Source organism: Silene latifolia, chromosome 7 (genome assembly GCF_048544455.1).
Source record: "Silene latifolia isolate original U9 population chromosome 7, ASM4854445v1, whole genome shotgun sequence".
NCBI lineage: Eukaryota > Viridiplantae > Streptophyta > Magnoliopsida > Caryophyllales > Caryophyllaceae > Silene > Silene latifolia.
Genome location: NC_133532.1, coordinates 4,572,582 through 4,592,325, shown reverse-complemented (window position 1 = coordinate 4,592,325; position 19,744 = coordinate 4,572,582). Strand labels below are relative to the sequence as shown.

The 19,744-nt window shown below is 35.6% G+C and overlaps 2 long non-coding RNA genes across 2 annotated transcripts; both read right to left on the bottom strand.

The window, feature by feature from the left end:
• Nucleotides 1–362: 362 nt before the first annotated feature.
• On the bottom strand, nt 363–7,281 carry LOC141591459 (uncharacterized). Its single transcript, XR_012520877.1, has 3 exons — nt 7,194–7,281; nt 4,512–4,736; nt 363–545 (listed from the first exon to the last, which is right to left on the bottom strand). It is a non-coding gene; the product is annotated as an uncharacterized LOC141591459 (long non-coding RNA).
• Nucleotides 7,282–8,548: 1,267 nt separating this feature from the next.
• On the bottom strand, nt 8,549–13,771 carry LOC141591455 (uncharacterized). The gene is made up of 3 exons (XR_012520858.1): nt 13,424–13,771; nt 11,048–11,446; nt 8,549–8,885 (listed from the first exon to the last, which is right to left on the bottom strand). It is a non-coding gene; the product is annotated as an uncharacterized LOC141591455 (long non-coding RNA).
• Nucleotides 13,772–19,744: the final 5,973 nt, after the last annotated feature.

The window sequence follows — 19,744 nt, the reverse complement described above, 5'->3', positions numbered from 1 at the left end:
ACAATTTGAAATTTGAAATTTCGGATCGGGTATCCTATTCATAAGTTGAGTTGGGATCGGATATCCGATCCGTACTCAACCCTACCCGCAATGACTATCAATGACGATGAGAGTATGAGGTAAGTTTTCTAACTACCTTTAATTGCGGCGATCAAGTTTCTATGGCAGAGTTCCAAGAAGAGGTAATTATAAGCTTTATAATGACAGCTCCCTCTAAATTTGATTATATTTGGGTGCTTGAGTTGGTTGATAGTATGTAGCTCCACCGAAAGAAAATTAGTAATCGAGTTAAAGTGTATTATACCATAATAAGAGGTTGAAAAAATTGTATTGTTGTATGGCTTAAAAACATGCATCACCGTATACTGTTCAAGATCTTTGTCATTATCTTTGGATCTTTTCACGGCCAAGGATTTTTCGATTTTGAATATTTCGCCAACAGCTCCTGAAACTGCTGGTGTTGCGTTTTTTTTGATTTTTGAGATGATGGCGACCATTTGCTCTTGTGATAATAGTTCATCTTCTAATTCTTTTTTCGGAGGCATCTGCATGAAAATTAGGTACTCATCATTAGGGCTGAGCAAAAAAAGCCGATCCGAACCGAAAACCGTTTTAAGGTGACCGAAAATTCGGTTTTTTCCTGCTTCAAGTCCGAACCGTATTTTTATTGTTGAATCGGAGCGGATACGGATCTCACTAAATCGAAAGCGGTGCCCGGTTTTCAAACCGGTTTAATAAAAATTAAAATTTTCAAAAAAAAAAAGAAAAACACGTGGACTCCAAACCAAATATGCGTAAACCCAGTTACCCAACTCCAAACCCAACTCTTTTTCATTTTTCATTTGAGACCACCCTAATTCCTAAACCAAACGCAGCCTTCCTCTTCTCCTCTTCTTCTCTTCAAAATAACTCCCGGATCTACCATTAATTCACTGGAATTTTCGAGCTCTTAACTACTAAGGTTTGTATATTCATCCTTTTATACATCATATTGATCTTTTTTTCGTCTTTAATCATATATTTTTACTGTTTTGATTGTGTATTGATTGTATAATTGATTCGGATTTTACTTTGTTTTTCATTGTTTCGGTCTCGATGATTTGTTTGTTTCGATTTTTATGTTTTAGTTTGATTGTATAATTGATTCGGATTTTACTTTGTTTTTCATTGTTAGGGTTTATAGATTTCTTTATTCTTTTTTAGATTTTTCAAATTCATGCATCCCCACTCCAATATTCCTTTTTATTTGCTTGATAGAGATTTGTAAATTGGAAGTGTTGACATGTCGATTTGCGCGACTTGAGGTTGAGGGCTAAAGCCACATCACGATTTTTATCTTAATGGTGTCTAACTCTTAACATAACCGCAACAACATTCATGTTTGTCACTTTGCTGTGGTCTTGGCGTTCTTGATGGTGGTCTTCTGTTTTTAGAAATAGTCTCTAACTTATGGATTGGTTGATCAATTTATTGTAGATGTCATCGAGTTTAGCTACTGCTTTATTATCATCTAAAGCTTCAAATTTTTTTGTAGATGTCATCGAGTTTTGATGAGAATGACGATAATGAAAGGTTGATCAATTTGGATGACAAAAGTGAAGAGGATGAGGTTCAAACTTCTCATCGTCGAGCTTCACGGTCTCGAAAGAATAACAAACCACCCAGACCTCCTAAAGTTCCAAGTACAAGTCGGGGTGAGTCTTCTTCTCATAAAAGAAAAATGCCTCGAAGTTTGGTGTCATTATAGTAAAATCGACGACCTAATTTTGCTAAGTGCAATTCATTTGTAATCGTAACTTTGCGTCCTCTTCCAAAAATGGGACAAGTAATTTAAGTGGTCATCTTGTTAGATGTCCAAAAGCGCCCGACTAATGTGGATAAGAGACAAAAGTTGATCAATATTGAGACGACCACTATTATTAATGATGATGGTTCCATTTGAAACTATCAGTGTTCCAAAAGTATGGACTTTTAATCACGAAATTGCTAGGAGATCACTTGCTAGGATGGTAATTGTTGATGAATTGCCTTTTATGTGTGTTGAAAAAGACGGATTTAAAGGTTTTTGTAAAGACATGAACCCTCAATTTATTATTCCTTCACGATTCACATTGGCTAGAGATTGTTATGCTCTATTTATTGAAGGAAGAAAAAAATTGTATGATTTCTTTGGTCGACTCTCTTCTCGGGTATGTCTCACCACAGATGCTTGGACATGGGGTCAAAATTTAGCCTATATGTGTCTCATCTCATTTTATTGATGATAATTGGGTTTTGCATAAAAGAATCATCAACTTTTGTCAACTTTCTGGTCATTCGGGTAAGATAATTGGTAAAACTGTTGAGAAATGCTTGAGTGAATGGAACTTAAAGAACATTTTGACAGTCACGGTCGATAATGCTAGCTCCAACGATGTTGCAGTTGATTATTTGAGGAGAAAATTTAATAACTCAGAATGTGATGTTATGGGTGGGAAATATTTACACATGAGGTGTGCGGCTCATATTCTAAATCTGGTTGTTAAAGATGGCTTGCATGATCTTGAGAATGCAATTATTAAAATCCGTACTCTCTGTAAATATGTGAAAGCTTCACCCGCTAGAAAGGAAAAATTTCAAGCTTGTATTGTGGAAGAGAAAATAGAGTGTAAGAGTCTTGTATGTTTGGATGTTGAAACTAGATGGAACTCCACTTACTTAATGCTTGATATTGCGATAAAATTTAAGAAGGCTTTTGGGTGTTTGCTTGTAAAAGATTCTAATCTTCAAAAGGAAATGAAGAAGGTTGGTGACTACCTTACAATTGATGAGTGGAAACAAGTGTCTTACTTTTTGCCTTTCTTGAAAATTTTCTATGATGCAACATTAAAGCTGTCCGGTAGTCGTTATGTTACTAGTAATTATTATGTGGAGATTATATTTGGGGTTGGTGAAGTGATTTCTCAACATCTTAGTCACAAGGATGAAGGAGTTCAGAATATGGCTTCTAAAATGAAGTTGAAGTATGACAAGTATTGGGGTAAGATTGAGAATCTCAATTTGCTTTTGTTTGTCTCTCTTATTCTCGATCCAAGATATAAAATGACTTATGTGGAATGGATGGTTAAAACCATATATGGTAATGATAAAGGCCGTCTTCTCGCCATGAATATTACATACTTCTTTGAGACTTTCTTTGATTTTTATGCTTCCTCTATTCCTAAAACTTCAAACAGTGCATCTAGTTCTTCCACCACTACTAATATATTCCCCCAAACTAATAATCAAGATGATACATTTAACTTTGGTGCTCTCTTGGGGAACAAATTTGAAATGGAAATGGGTGGGGCAGAGAATGAGAGTAAAAGTGAATGGGAGAAGTATTTGACTGATGATAGGGAAAGTAGGCACTCTACTCTTAATATTTTGCAATGGTGGAAGGATAACCAAAAACGATACCCTATACTTGCTAAAATGGCTCGGGATGTGCTAGCCATTCCCGTTTCTACGGTGGCATCAGAGTCCGCTTTTAGCACGGGAGGTCGGGTTCTTGATTCGTTTCGTACTTGTTTGAACCCTAGAATGGTGGAAGCTCTTATATGTGCCCAAGATTGGCTTCTCCCATACTCCAATGATTATTGAAGAGATCTTATTTGCGATGGAGAATATTGAAGAAGACAAAGGCAAGTTCGTTTTTTATATTTCAATTGCTAACTCATTGTTTTGTAGTTGTTTTTTTACATTTCAATTGTTAACTCATTATTGTGTTGTGTTAATATGAATATCTAATTTTTGCTTTCGTTTTCCTTAAAAATTGTAGATATGGCGGATTTGGTGTTACAACAACCTCTTATGGTTATTGATGAGACGGATGGTTGATGTCTTCTTCGAAGATGCAAGTTTTTTATTCTGTTTTGGGGTTCTAGATTATGGACAATTTGTTATGTAATTTGTTACCTTTCAAGTTAATTTGTATGTGTTTTACTTTATTTGTATTTTAGGACTTCTTTAGGTATAAAGACTTCTTTAGGTATAAAGACTTATTTTAAAATTGTATGCATGAACTTTGAACATTTATTATGGAAAACTTAGGTTTTTAAAAACAAGTCAGGGGTTTCCGGATTCGGTTTCAATTCTCAAAAAAAAACCGGTTTACCGAATTAATTCGGTTCGGATTCGGTGCAAGAAAATGACAACTTTTAAAACCGGTTAACCGCTCCGAATTGAAAGAATAAACCTTAGAAAGTGTCGAGTTAATATTTTCCTTATTTGTGTTTAATCGTTTATTCTATCAACAATTAGTTACATTGAAAAACATAGAATAAGAATGCAAGAGTTTAGAGAATATATATGTTCAAGTACTTCTTGGCAATTCCAAAGGCTTAACAAGAAGAAGAAAGAAATACAATTAATGATATAAGATAAACATGATGACTAGTAGGGCTGAGCAAAAGCGGTTAACCGCAACGGTTTAATTTAGTTACTATATATATGCAAAAATATTTAGTTAAAATGTAGGATGAGACACGTACCTTTTCAGGCTCGGAAAAATGTGAGGCTCCTAATATTTGTTACCTGTAAAAAAAGGAAAAACAAACTAGCAACAAACAGTTATCAACGGAGAATAAAACAAGATAAACAAAAAGATTATGTTATCAAGGGAGAATAAAACAAGTTAAACAGAAAGATTATAAAGAGTGAGGGTGTAAAGAGTGAGGGTGTAGTCGTAGTATGTAGTATGTTGCCGTTCCTGTATCCTGCAAAAAAAGTTTGAATATAATTGGTTAGATTTACTACAAAACTATTTAAAATGCATATGTAAAATCATCAAATTATCAGTTTTGGGATATATTAACGAGGGATAAGAATAATTCGGGTTAATTTAAGAATTAGGTTATTCAGTTTTGGGATAATAAGCTCAACTCAAACTGACTCACTCGTGTGTGTCAACCCTTTAAAATAAATGGGTTGTTAAAGCATTCGCAAAGGCAATGGATTGCCTCACTATATACCTTCTCTTTTCTCATATCGGGCTCCCCTTTGTTACATCAACCTTCTCATCATTTGGGAATCTTACTTTTAGGGGAGGTCTCCCAAAAAATATAGGTCACTTTTTGTGTTTATTTGGAGAGTTTCCCAAGAAGTTGTGAGTAATTAATATGGAAAACCCCACCTTTGCGAATGCACTAAACCTCAATCCAAACTCGCATAAATTTTCCAGATTGGTGTCGTATTTTGGGATCATGTTGAATTTTCATCATGAACTAAGTAGAATTTTACTCAATAAGTGTCTAGAACAATAATCAGGCTTAACTCACCGTTTTTCCAGTTTCGTTGAACAGTTTACAACTCTACATTATGGGGCTTCCCATTTGTAGAAGAAATCTTATATAGTAAAAAGGATATATTAACCATTAATATAAGAGTGTTATTTAATGAGAATACTCTGAACTATTGACGTCCTTCTCAAATTACTCTAAACTATAATTTAACTCACATTATACTCAACTATTACACCCCTCGTCTTTTAATAGAATTGTGGGTTAACTTCATTCAAAGGTCCCACTTTTGCTTTTACTTTTTTCTTTTTTTTTTTTTTTCATCTTCATCCTCCTCCAGTTAATAGATCCTACAACCAGTTGTACCCAGTTGTATGCTCTAGAACTCGAGCTATATAATAAAGTTGTCGAGTTTTGTTTTAAAGAAGTCGAGTTATACCATAAAATTTCTGAATTCACTCACTTAAACATAAAAGAAATTAACTTTAAGAAAGCTCAATAAAATTACACATAAGCTCGATAAGATATAACTGGGTTGTATGATGCTATTGTACCACTGGAGGTATAATGTTATTTGTGCATCCTCCTCTATTCCTCCAATCTTAACAATTGATTGCATAAAATCAATTTGGAGGTAAAATCATGGATATTACAAAACAAAACCAGTTGTAAAAAACTCCTATCTTTTCTATCCCCAAACCCAGGCTAAAATGCTAAATGAAACTGTGAAAATGTGATTAAAAAAAATGGCATGATTAGTAAACTCATGTCAATGCCCAAACCCAATGCCCAATCACCTCTCAGTAGTACCTCCGACCAACCTCTTGTCGCCCCTGCACAACCAGGCCGTGTTTTTGTTGACTCTAGCCTCTGCCCCTCTTTGGCAGATCTAACACCCAATTTCAACAACTAAAACCAAGCCAATCAGTCCAATGAGCCAACGATAACCGCCCTTCAACAACTCCTCGGCCAAAACCAACCACAACCATACCGCTCATCGACAACCACCATATCATCTACTACCACCATAACTTAGTTTAGTGATGGTTGAGAGGAATTTTTAATGGCGTTTTTGATGAATGATGATGGTAATGAACCATCTGAAAAGAAAGAGAGAAAAAATGTGATGGTAAAGAACTGTTTGATTGGTAGAAATCATAGGCAAAGATAATTAATGATTAAATCAATTATCTAAGGTAGATAACAAACGGCAGACTATAACAAAATACTCGCGGTGTGCATCAATCATTTTATACTAACCACAAAATTGCCGTATCAAACCTCGTTTCTAATCTGTTAACATTTACCCTAAAATCCGCTATAATTCCTAACAGAACTTTCTCAAGATCATAATTCATGAATGAATGCGATCGATTACAACTCTTACATCAATCAAGCAATTTATGCGAGTAGCGAAGATCATCAATCAAGCCACGATGGCTAGATGTGGACTCCACGATTATGTGTATTAATACCAAATTAAAATGCAAATATAATATAATCTAACCTAGATGAAATTATTCATCATAGTTCTACATTTGCAACCTAGATGAACCCAGCATAACAGTTGCATTTTTCTATTTGTCTTAATTTCAATCGCATCAATGTATTTTGGCATGTTGATCCAACTCAACACGGTGTTAGAAAGTTGGAATCATACAATCATCAATTTTTAAACTCTATCGACTCTATACATCCAATCAATCCGATACAACCATTAACCATATCATCATATATATCACGCAATGAACTGAAACAATTCATACAAAATACAGAAATTGAACCGAATTAATTACTTAGGGTTTGAGAAAAAAAAAAAAGACAATTGATCAATCAGTTACAAACCTACAATTACACAAATACAATTAACAAATTAATCAGTTAATTCAATCAAATAATAATAATCGAAATTTTGGGGAAAAAATAAGAACATACCGCGGCGGCGAACACGGACGGCGAACACGGACGGCGAACACGGACGGCGAACACGGACGGCGAACACAGGCGGCGAGCGGCGGGCGGCGAGCGGTGGGCGGCGAGCGGTGGGCGGCGGCCGGCGGGCGGTGGGGGCGGGCGGTGGGCGGCGGGGCATTTGTGGAGCGTGATACTTTACCTTTCCCTTTCCCTTTTTTGTGTGTAAACTGAGTATTGAGATGGAGATGGCGGTTTGATATCTAGAGTTATATACGAGTATATAGCGGGAGATTAGGCTAAGTTTAACGGGTTATGAAGAGGGGTATGAGGTCTTAGCGTCAGATTTTCAGATTCAGACTTGGATAAAGTAGTGGGTTTGAGCTGAGAGTCTGAGCATCAGTCTTGGATTTCCAAGACGCTTCTTGAGACGGATGAATAGTAGATTTATATTATTTTATTAATATAAGTTGTAGATTTTATTAATATAGTCCGTTTTGCTTCAGACGCTCTAAAATAAGACGGATTAAATGTCACCATTTTTTAAAAGAATGTAACCATTTAGTGAGAAAATATTATATGTCATTAAGTCAAAGGATAAGAGAACGATATTTTTTTTTTTTTTGGTCTATAAAGCGCGCACTTAGTCGCATTACAATAAAAGGAAAGAAGAATTCGAACCTCAGATTTATTGTCTACAATAACTCTGTTTTAACCTGACATCATTTTCTGTATATGAGAGATGTCCACCTACAAAATCTTAAAAGTAGAAATGGCTGCTAACTAGTGAAACTTAGACTGAAGGCTGGAGACATTTTCCGGTTGAAAATTGTACGAAAATAAGGACAAACCTTTATACGAAACAAAAGTGATCGAATTGTTGTGTTCACTAACTACCCACTGCCGTACATCGTACCTACGACTACTAAAATTCCGAAATATGTCCATGTCCCAAATTCTAAGTCCTATGTTAATGGTTGACTTCATAAAATTGTAATAGTATGTGTGTTGTATATGTGCATCTTGATTAAATGATTAGTCTTTACTAATCTAATATTACCCATATTATACATCCAATTAAAGGGTGCTTTCCCTTTTAAAGCAACTCAAATGTAAAACCAATACTCCATTGCCATTCATTTCACTAGTTGTATCATGAAAAACACACCCTGAATAACAATGATAATATAATGTGTAAGCAAAGCATTAAACAAACAGTTTCTAACCGATTGCAACCCCATCGTTTTAAGACACTTATAAATTCTCAAGTTCTCGTCTATTTTCATTAAAAAATCAGCATCGTTATTTATACTAATATAATATCTTGCCTTACTGGAGGAGGACACTACTAATCCAAATAATACATACGAATACGATAGTGGTGCTGAATATTCTGGATCTTAATACAAAATATTTGCTCGCACTGGCAGATTAGCGGGCTGCAAATAGGAGTTGAATTGTTACATACTTGCCGAAAAAGGAACAAGTAGGGGTAAAAAAAAAAAAAAAACAATCACAAGATACAACCACCTTAAGATCCTACCTTTGATTAGGGGTTACAACTTACACTACCAATTTTACAATAAAAAGTTCATTAAGTGAAAGTGACTGATAAGTTTGCCGTGTTTTAGGAAAGCTACCGCATTCTCATTCAAATCCCTTGCCATTTTGTCATACATTATGGTCCTCTGCTCCATGTTCGAGATGGGAGCACACCTGTAACCAAGATTCCAGAAGGTTTTTATCACTTCTCAATCATCTGTCAAACCTCAGCATATTTATTTCTTTCTAGTTAACAGACGAGATACTGCTTTGCAAAAGACGATTTTTCCACACAACGAATCAGCAAAAATTCGACTTACTTATTAAGCCAGGCTAAACACAAGAAAAGAAAATACAAATATAACAGGAAGAAAGCTGATTATAATGTAATCGTCGACCCAATCTAGAACATAATTTATAGTTTGCGATTCGGACATATCAGACCACAAATTTTAAGTAACGGCATGACATCATAGGAACAGAGAGTATACCTTACCCCTACATTGCACCACTCCATGAGTATAGTGTCTGTTTCCCATTACTAAAGGGTTGTGCATGCAGAAACTATGTACATAGATATGGTCCCAACGGTTGGCAAATGGGGCATTGTATATAAGCATTCTTCATGTAGAAAGTTCATGAGATGTACAACTGATTGTGATAGATTCCTAGTGTCCATGAATTTACCTGTTGTTTCTCATTTCATCTAATGTTAAAAGGTTTCTTGGATATAACTTTAGGAACGAAGAGAGAGGAAGGGGTGAAGGGAAAGGAAAGGGAGGTCAGGACAGGACAGAAAATAGATCCCTTCATTCCCCTCCGGTCCTCCCTTCCCCCTTCGCTCCTCCTTGTAACTCTCTTTGCTAACCAAAAAAAGAAATTTTAACTTCTAGCTCCCGTCCCTTTCCCTCCAAACCGCTCCTCCACCAAACCAGCTCTACAGTGTCCTTGGAGTTTGGATACAAAAATAGGGCTTGTTTGGATGAAAGGTTTTGGAGGGAAAGGAAGGGGAGGGGGAGGGAGGATACAAAATCCTTTGTTTGGATAACATTTGGAGTAGAGGGGAAATGGAGGGGGAGGGATTTGGAGGGATCATTGTCCCTCCTCCAAGGCAAATCAAATTCTCTCCACCACAGGAAAGATTTGGAGGGAAATTGTATCCAAACAACCATCCTCCATTCCCACTCCCTTTCCTTCCCCTCTCTATTCCCTCCTATTTTTGGTGACCAAACAACCTTAACCCCCCCCCCCCCCTCGTCCTTTTCTAGACTACAAAGGAGAAAGCAAACTCAGGAATCTGGATAACCACGCACGTATACAAAAACCATGAATCTATACTACACTACTCATTCCCTGTAGCAGACTAGCAGCCAACAAGTTGTCATGTAATAAATCCCTAAATTCACAATCAGGTGTGCAATGCCTAGTATGCCTCTCCAATCTCCAATGCATCAAAATTTAGCGCCATATGACCAGAAAGATGAAGTCTAAATTTCAATCCTAATGCTGATTGTATCACTTCGCTAATATCTGCATTAATGATCATAGGTCTGGCAGCTAAAAATCGTAGCATAAACAAATTTTCGACAATCTTTCTATGTGAGTTAGAAACTATGTTACTCATGCTCGAACTCGACACGTGATGAGTGTGTCCGATACTCTATAGAATTAAATGACATGCAAACTCAGTGAAACAATTTTTTGGAATGATTATGCAGACATGGACACAGCTCGTCTTATATAAATTATATAGATGCTTCTATTCAGTCATGTTTACGGAAAAAAAAAAAAAAAATTGATTGAAAGTAGTGTTATAGTGAAGGAAAAACTATTAAGAAAAGTCAAAACAAACTAAACAATCCCTCATCACTACTTTATGACTTGATCATGTACAGACAACTAAAATCCAATGTAAATTTTTTTATTGACTTCAATAGGTTTTTCACCCTTCCCCATACTTTTTATCCTCTAAATTCTTCATCCTCTTTTGCTTCTTGCTCTTAATTGACGCCATTGAACTCAATCTGAAGATCTCAGCCTCTCCACCTCAGGTGTGTCAGTGTTGTGCCTGATTGTGCTGTGTCAGACTGTATCACTTCTAATATTGTACATTACCTGATTTTGTTAAACCTAAACAATGTTACTCGGCTATGAGTTGATGACACACTAATTCATCACATAATTGCACTTCTGAGATGTGTGAAAACATCGTGAAATAGGCGAGTGAGACATAAGAAAATACACACAGAAATTAATGGCAGAAAAGAACAAAGAATCTCGCCACATCAATAGGGCTAAGATTCTAAAAAAACAACTTTTAATGTTCAACCACATACCTGTATCGTATCCAACTTCAGCAGCAAGTTCATTATCACCAAACCAATAGCTATTTGTCTATTAGCTCACTGACTTTGCTAGTTTCTTCTTTTAGATTAGCCATCTGTCTGAGTTGTGCCAGTGGTTCTCATCTTCTCACAGCATATCCACGATACAGAGACTGAAGAAGTATAGCTGCTTCTCTCTTTGACAAAACTTTCATTTCTGGGGCACTGGATTCCTTCTGTTCACTTTATTTCACTCCGTGTGGTTCTTGTGCATGAACTCCTTTATCTTCACATTTCATAGCATCTAACTTACCACTTTCAGAATCATCCACCACCTTTTCCTCAGCTTCAAGCCCATTTTTTGCTCTTTACTGACATCAGGTAGTACAACATTTCCTTTAGGAGCAATCCCTGCTAACATAATTAAAAGTGTTTTCAACCTGGTTAAGAATTTCATTGAGTTTCAGTCTCGAAAACACCAGAAGTGCGATCAATCAACCAAACACGCACTCGAAAACACCAGAAGTGCGATCAATCAACCAAACACGCACTGTTTTAATATCATACTGACCAGGTTCTTAACTTCTTAGGGACTAAATTTATAAATGATCAATTCTGCTTCTAGGCCTATGTCCTTATGTTAGATACTCAGATATATTTAAAAGCAGTATGGAAAATTTCAATTCGCCTGGACACGGGACCACTTTCCAATTGTTGACTTCCAACCAATTATTGAATGGATAACGATTGCATTTTCCTGTAGAATGCAAAATTCTGAGTTTAACTTATATGACAGTGTATATGAACATCTAAATATGATGCCAATTTGCTGAGCAATAAACCACGTACTCAGGAGATTAAGAGCTTCTAAGTTAATATGAACTTAGAATATGAACTGAACTAAAGAAGTGGATGTTAAACATTAACATGTGTTCACAAGAGCAACATTGTCACCAATTCCTTTAACTGCAACATGCTACAATCTTATCCTTGAATTTGAAGCACAACTTCAGTCACGTTACCATGGTGCCTAAGACTCTGTTTCCAGTATTTTGTTATCAAGGTGAGTACCTAACCCCCCAAACCTAGAAACCTCACTTCATCTTACAATAAGGCCACCTTCTTAAAATTTTGTGTTCCGAGAGGGTATATCACGGTGCATACATAAATTTCATTTTAATACATTTCCAATTACTCAGGGAGAAGCTTAAGAGTTAACTGTAAACGTACTACTCCAACTCAAATCCAACGGATCAACAACCATAACGAGGCCAACTAGGACTACCTGACCTCTTGAGACAAGTAAATGACCAACAGAAAACCTCAAAGCCAACCATTGTTTTAGCAGCTTCCTAATTGATACTCTGACTTTGAACTTGCAATTTTCATCCCCGCCGATCAATAACAACCTGTTTTTCTCCATTTGCAGCTTTTATAAATTTGATTTTGCAGGAAGCAAGCCTCGCTATATAAAAAAACAAAAAAAAAATGGAGACATTCATAGAAAGTAAATTCTCCGTTTTGTGGGTGAGGTGGGAAGGAAGTGACGAGCTTCCTGATTACAGAAAACCCCTTTTGTTCACATTCAAATGATAAGGGATTTTATATATGTAGTAATCAGTATCTATGTAATAATTAAAAAAAATGAGAACTTATCATGCCTTCACCAGAGTTTGAACCTTTCGCCTATCATAGTTAACAGATGAGAATATGAGATTTAGTACATATAAGACTACATAAAAACCGTTTCTCCTTGTCGGAAGCCACTATTCCTAGCACCACACCATGTTTTAGTGTATATAGAGGTTAGCTATAAAGATAAATTTGGTGTTAATTCATACGTACATGAGTATCACTGTTCACGATTTTATCTGTTAAACTAACGTCTAAGTCATTAATGACATACTCCCTCCATCCCGGTCAATTGTTGTCCTTTGGTTTTGGCACAAAGACCAAGGAAAGAGGAAAAGGCCAATAACTAAATGACAAGTGGAACAAATTTAGTGTAAATGATCAAATTACTCATCAAGTTCATTCTTAAAATAGAAAGGACAACACCCAAAAATGGAGAAGGACAACAAATCACCGGGACAGGGGAGTAATGCAATTTCGCATTTGCTGGCTTTAACTCAACGGAAAACGAGCAGAAATTTGCTAATATCTCTACAGCATTAAGTGTCTCCCAAAATCCCAGCTTCTTTTAACGGCACACGCAATAACAATTCTAAAACCCAGGGAAAAAAAATGATCTTCCAACACTTTGCAATAACAAAGCGAGCTAAAAACAATCAAATGAATAAAAAGAAACATTAAAGATGCAAACTTTTACAATTTAACCACATTCCCAAATTACCATCAATAATGTCAAAGACAGTCAGAGAATCACACCTGTGCTTTCCTACAGGCGTGAATATTCCTGAAAAGGAAGAACTGTTTCTATGAGAATCTATCAAAGTAGTGACACCGGACAGAACCAAAAATCACACCCTCACACTATTTCTGAGAATATCTTCAGTAGGAGCAATGTACATGAACAAGATGCCAAAGATAGAATGCAGTATAATCATCGCTAGACTCTGAAACATTTTTGACCGTAAGATTTACAAGTAAAGGATTAGATTGAGAATCATAAGATTGATGATAATCTTAGTTTGAGGAAGAGAAGGAGAGAGTTTGATTGAGATGACTCATGACTGGAACTGAGGGTAAAATGAATGGATAAAATGGATAGTGAGATGTGCGGCTTACATGAACCAACAATTTATCATAAAATATTTACATGTTATTAAAAAAATGGTGACATTTGGTCCGTTTTAATTTCAAGAATTTGTCTAAAACAACTGTTATACTTGAAAAATAATATTGTTATCAAAAAATTAACTTAAAATTAATATAGTTACACTCGAAGATAAAAATATAATAGATTGTTTGAACTTCTAATTTTTTTCATGAGATTTTTTTTTTTTTTCTATAATAGTTTAATCTATTAAAGCATAATAATCAAATATGTAATAGCTTTAAAAAAAATACGGAAATTTCTCATGCTATCCCTGAATTTTGTCAGATTTTTCATGGTACCCCTGCTTTTAAGAATATGTCCATGGTACCCAAGGTTTCATTTTTGTGCCCATGGTACCCCTTAATGTAACGACCGTTAACTAGAAGTTAAATTTTAATGACGTGGCAATAATTAATAAATTAAAAATTAATAATAAATTTGAAATAAAAATAAAAATTTGAACATTTTTCATGGTGCTCCTATGTTTTATGCATTTCCCCTAGATACCCCTAAGGTGTAAAATTTTTCCCACGGTACCCTTAGGTCATTAATATAAACTTTTGAGCATTTAGAATGTTCAATACAACAAGCCTGTTTTTCAAGCTTCATATCTCAAGTTTTACTAACTAACTTTTCATGATATTTACGTGGCTATCAAGCTTGAGATGTTAGCCAAACACGAGTTTCTGAATCACTTTCGTAGCTGCTCTACAACTCCAAATATATGCATTATAAGTTGAGTAGGCAAAATGATTTTCTGCATTTCCCTTTGACATGTCTATTAGAGAATATTAGATAGGATAGAATATTAGGAAATATATTATTATGTGGAAAGATAATATTATGGTTATCATAATATTATCATTTAGGATATTTAGGATTATTCTTGGATTATCCTCCAAGACGGTCTATTATATAATGTAACCGTTTCATTAATAATAATCACCTCATTATATCGTATTATACTATCTTACATGGTATCAGCCTAAAATCGTTCCTCTCAAAAATCCTTCCGCCTGCAACAACCTCGTGCTTAACCCGCTGGCCGGAGATGGCGGTCTTATATCATCCATCTCCGGCGGGCATAACAAATTCAGCGTCTTTTATGGCTTCCGTATTAGTTAATACAATAAAGTAGTTTAATAAAACAATAAAGTCCCCATTCCCTTCACTCCCGTAAACCTTTCACCCCCTTCCTCCATATTCCCCCTTCCACATCCAACCATCATCCTCCACAACAACCAAAATCCACATCCGGCCATCATCCCTCCCTGCCCTAACATCACACTTAGGACTATATTATAATATTAGGACCAAATAAATTTCTCTACCCTCCTCTGTGCTTCAAGTTTGTGTGCCTCCGTCGATGACGCCGTTGCCTCCGTCCATGCCATTGCCGCCGTTACCTCCGCCGCGGTTGTCTATTGTTGCTACGGCGACCTTTCTCGCCATGTTGCTTCTAAGAATCGCCACCATTCTAAACCTCCGCCATGTCCCATTATTGCCTTCTCCTTGTCCGTCTCAGGTTCGCCCCAGCAACCACCCCTGCCTAAGGGTCGGGTGGTCTGATTCCGCCGGTTTCGACCCGCATGGCCAACCACTACCGCGACAGGATCGAAGTGCCTCTTGGATATGTGCTTTTGTTTATGGTTTAGTTTTATTGTATTTTTATTTTATTTTGTACGGTTGATCAATTTGCTTCGTCCCTCACCGTACCGGTGTTTCACGAGTTTGCTTCGGCCCTCGTGCACCCTTTATTTTTATTTTTTTTTAATTGTCGGTGTTTCACGAGTTTGCTTCGGCCCTCGTGCACCTTGACGTTAGTTTGTGTCTCACGAGTTGTTTCGACTCTCGTGCGCCTTTGTTTTGTTACTGTTATTATTGTGGCTTTTCCAATAGGCATGATCAAGACACGCAAGGCACTTCATATGGGTAAAGCATCGACAAAGAACGAGTTGGCTCATCTACAACGGCATTATCAACTATGGTTTAGTTCAGTCAAAGCGTCCGTCTACTACCGTTTTGACTGAGGGGGTGTATTAGAGAATATTAGATAGGATAGAATATTAGGAAATATATTATTATGTGGAAAGATAATATTATGGTTATCATAATATTATCATTTAGGATATTTAGGATTATTCTTGGATTATCCTCCAAGACGGTCTATTATATAATGTAACCGTTTCATTAATAATAATCACCTCATTATATCGTATTATACTATCTTACAATGTCAGCAAAGAAACAAGTATATCTCACAATCTAGAGGCCTATAATATGTGATTCAAATTAAAAATGAAAGATAACTCAATTAGCTTTCATTTGGTGCATTGTGGGAAAAATTGGTTCACTCGAGCCAAGAGATATGTAGCCTCAATGTTGCTGCTACATGAACATTTCACACATGACCTGGTACTTCTCAAACTTTAATGTGTAGAGTTCCTATTGGAGGTGAAAAGCTAACATATGAAGCTTTAAAATGGTATGGGTTGGGCATGTTAATTTCAAGAGATGAGTGAGTTATGATAGTTTCAAGCGAAGACCAATGCATGAATGCTATTGTGAATATTTATTTGACTAAGGTGTTTGCGCATCAAATTTATTATTGGCTTTCTTCTGGCCTTCACTCACTCTCAAATAATGTCATGAGGTACTTGAATGATTTCATGGGGTCCATATATGTGAAGAGTAACGTAAATCAAAATTGATCTTAGGGAAGGACATGGACATTAAAACCATTTATTAATGATTCAAGGGTACCATGGAAAAATTTGTACACTTTGGGGATATATGGGAAAAAAATGTATATAACATAGGGGTACCATGGGAAATGTTCAAATTTTTATTTTTATTTCAAATTTATTATTAGTTATTAATTTATTAATTATTGCCACATCATCAGAATTTAACTTCTAGTTAACGGTCGTTACATTAAGGGTACCACAGGCACAAAAATGAAACCTCGGGGGTACCATAGGAAATCTGACAAAATTCAGGGGTACCATGGGAAATTTTCGTTAAAAATATAAGTTGCTATAAAAAAATCAAACGGACATATTGGATAAGAAATGGACTGATAAACCTGTTAAGTGAGCGGGTAAGAATACGGGTCATGTCAAATACGTGTCCGATTTTGGCTTGGCAAGGGACATAAAACATGTAAACAAACGTTTATAACGTCTTTTATTTTACCCTTTTTTCAGCCGAATAACATCATGTTTAAAATTACATCTCATTTAATATTAATAATATAGTTATATTAATTACATGTCATATTTATATTAAAACATTTTAAAAGACAAAATTGTTTTATTATTAAAATGATCAAAAAATTGATATAAAATTTATTTTAAAATTATGTTTTTATTTATTGTTTCAAAGGAAATATAAAATATTAATATTTTAATAATATTCTTGACTTATCTTTGACCCAACAAGTTGAACGGAACGAGTCCAGTATTAACTCTAAATAACGGTTCATTTCCAATCGCGGGTTAGAATTTACGGATCTTTGACCTTTAAAAACTAGGCCGAGTAGATTCAAGCTTTAACAGGTCTATATGGACATAAACATAATGCAATAGCCACTCCCAAAGTCTTACATAAACACATACCATTCATAGCAAGTATTATATTTTAACTAACCAACAATTCTCCCTTGTGACGGTCAGGGGCGGACCCAAGGATTTGTTTTTGGTGTAGCAAGATTAGCGTGTTAACAAAAATAGTGGCTAACTAATTGAACGTCATTAACAATGACTAGATTTAAATCGAGCTCACGCTATGTTCAAAACTTAAATTCACTCTTAGATTTTGAAATTCGAATCAAGATCGATCAAATATACATTCTTTTTATATTTATTTTTTAAAAGTAATTTATAATTTAATAACAAATAAATATTTATGTAAAAGAGAAAAAGGCGAGCATTTCATGCTGAGGATGAATTAGTGATCGTATTTGAGAAGAGAATGTGCATTACTATCAAAACAATTTATCTCTCACAATGAATTTGCATTAATTCAATTTCTGACCGACATTTTATTTATATAATCACGTGATAACAAGAATGAAAAGTCGAGAAAATATTCCAAAAAATGAAAAATTTAGTCAAAATATTATTTAAAATATTTCGTAAATTGTTCAAATTAATTGAAATATTACATGACACTAAAATAAGTAAATATACCGTTTTGGAGAGTGAGAACTGTTAATTTAGGAAATTTGGCTGGCTAATTGATACTTCCTCCATTCAACTCCACTCTACCAATTTCATTTTCGTACACTATTCATGGGTGAGTATTCAATTTCAATTTTCTCTCGATACACAAGTAAAAATATATTCATGTGGGATCTTGTTTGATTCGTCTTTACGAGTACATTAAAAATATCTAACTTTTATAATTTTTGCAAATACGTAGCTAACGATATTTAGCGCGTAAAACATGTGTTGGTAAACGTGAAAAAGGAAAGTGGTAGAGTGGAGTTGAATAGAGGAAGTATTAGTGTACGGTAGAACGAAAAGGAGATTGATAAAGAAAGATTATTAGTTTGGAAACTGAAACGTTTTACAAAACATCAATGAACAATGAAGTAGGTGTATTAAATAGGCTGAATTTGGGGATTAAGAAAGACCCACGCATCTTTTGAGTATAAAGACCATAATTACTGTTGAAAGAATTAATTATTGAGTAGTAAATAATTAATCATGGTGTAGCAAATTGAATTTTTCTCTTACAATTTTTTTTCTTTGGTGTAGCATTTGCTACACCAAGCTTATACTTGGGTCCGCCCATGGTGACGGTCACAATTTGCGACGGCCAAATGTGACAACTTTTTGATAAAATGTAACAACCCATAAAATGTTCATAAAATATTACCTATGAAAAAATGGTTACATTTTCTCATAAAATGATCACATTTGGCCCGTCACATGCTTGTGACGGAATAGTACCGGTCACAAATGAGAATTTGTGTTAACTAAATTGTACGGGTTATATTTTTATTTTATTATTATTATTATTATATATTGAGTAATTTATAAATTACTCCCTTATAAGTTGCACTTTCCTAAACTTACTCCCTTATAAGTTTTTTTTCTAAAATTACTCCCTTAAGTTGCTATCAAGCTAGTTCTCGGGTGAAAAATTAAGTAAAGGGACGAAATTGCCCTTTGAAAAATTACCCAGCCCATTCTCTTCCTCTTGAGCTTCATTCTCTTCCTCGTTTCCTAGATCCACCTTACTACCACCGCACAACCTCCACCACCGTCATCACCCCAACTACCTCTAGGCTCTCCGACGACTATCCCAACCGGCCCCACCGTAAGTCAACATAAATTCAAAACGCTGGATCTACCAAAAACGACGCACATACAAATTCAATAAGCTAATATCTCCGGCGACGTTGTCGGCAAAATTAAAGCTTGAAACTGGTTTCGTCACTATTTTTCGTGGTTGAATCGCTGAGGACGTCGCTCTCCGGTGGTGGTTGTTATCGGCAAAAAACGCAATCGGGGCAAGAAAGATTAAATAAAGGTGGATGGTGAGATTCTCATTAGGGAGAAGGGCAGGGGAGAAGGGCAGGTGGTGGGATGTCGGAGAGCAAGCTAAGGATGGGGTGGCGACTGGTGGGGTGTCGGAGAGCAGGGATGGGGTGGCCGCTGGTGGGGCAGTTGACCGAGATAAGGAGGAATATGGGTGATTTAACATAGGGTGGAGGAATCACAGGGGCATTTTCGTCATTAGTTTAGAGAAATGGAGGGAAAATTCAAAAAGTGACGGAAATACACCCCAGAGTTCGAAAATGGTAGCAACTTTTGGCCTGAGGTCAACTTAAGGGAGTAATTTTTAAAAAAAAACTTATAAGGGAGTAAGTTTAGAAAAGTGCAACTTATAAGGGAGTAATTTATAATTTACTGTTATATATT